Raw genomic sequence first — 1,341 nt, forward strand, 5'->3', positions numbered from 1 at the left:
GCGGGGGCGACGGCGGTGACGGCGACGATGGGTGGCGTGGGCGACGGCGGTGACGGCGACAACGGGCGGCGGGGGCGGCGAGGGCGGCGCGCGTGATGGGGCGACGGGCGCGGCGAAGAAGTTGGATCGAGAAGAACTACCGGTGGTCGATGAAACTGTTTTTTTCGTAGGTTCCATATATATAGGATGGGTCTTTAGTGCCGGTTGGAGCCACAAACCGGTACTAAAGCCCAATTTTCGCCATGATAAGGGGCGGGAAACGGCCCCTTTAGTACCGGTTGGTGGCAACAAACGGCACTAAAGACCCACCCTTTTGTACCGGTTGTAGCCACCAACCGGTATTAAAGGTTGTGCACTGCCACCGGCGGTGCACAATGTTTAGTCCCACCTCGCCGAGCGAAGGGCAGCCGTACTGGTTTATAAACCCAGCCGTGGCTGCTCCTTCGAGCTTCGGCGCGCTGCCCTGTGAGCCTGCTGGCCCTTCTGGGCTTGCATTTGCACACCCTAGGTCTGGCAGGTCCACTGGGCAGCGCGCCAAAATTTTTTTATATAGTTTTTTCTTTTCTGCATTATTTATTTTCTTCTATTTATTTTTGAGTAGTTTTTTATATAGTTTTTTTCTTTTCTGCATTATTTATTTTCTTCTATTTATTTTTGAGTAATTTTTTGGTATAGTTTTTTTATTTTCTGCATTATTTCTTTTCTTCTATTTATTTTCTTCTATTTCTAGTTTGTACACGAAGTGCATCCAGTTTTTGTCGTGACCCTCTCTACTCTTTCGCACATGCTATGCGGGTGAAATGATGATACCATGCCAAGTTTCAACATTTTCAGGATTCATTTTGTAGTGATTTTCAATTTCACGGTCATTTAGCTCTCTAAACAATTAGGTAAATGATCGAAAAACAACAAATGATGTTAGAACATGTTGGAAATTGATGAGTCGCTTTGAATGCTGCATACTGAATACAAAAGAAGTCCGAAGTTCAAATAAGTTTAAAAAACATTGAAGTGGCCGTGTAACAGATGAGTTCTCGTCCGAAACCCTGATACTCCGAAAGAGTTTGTCCAGTTTGTACACGAAGTGCGTCCAATTTTTGCCGTGACCCTCTCTACTCTTTCGCGCATGCTATGCGGGTGATATGATGATACCATGCCAAGTTTGAACATTTTCAGGATTCATTTTGTAGTGATTTTCAATTTCACGGTCATTTAGCTCTCTAAACAATTAGGTAAATGACCGAAAAACAACAAATGATGTCAGAACATGTTGGAAATTGATGATGTCGCTTTGAATGCCGCATACTGAACACAAAAGAAGTCCGGAGTTCAAATAAGTTT

The sequence above is a fragment of the Triticum dicoccoides genome, chromosome 2A, assembly GCF_002162155.2.
Source record: "Triticum dicoccoides isolate Atlit2015 ecotype Zavitan chromosome 2A, WEW_v2.0, whole genome shotgun sequence".
In the NCBI taxonomy this organism is placed as follows: Eukaryota; Viridiplantae; Streptophyta; class Magnoliopsida; order Poales; family Poaceae; genus Triticum; species Triticum dicoccoides.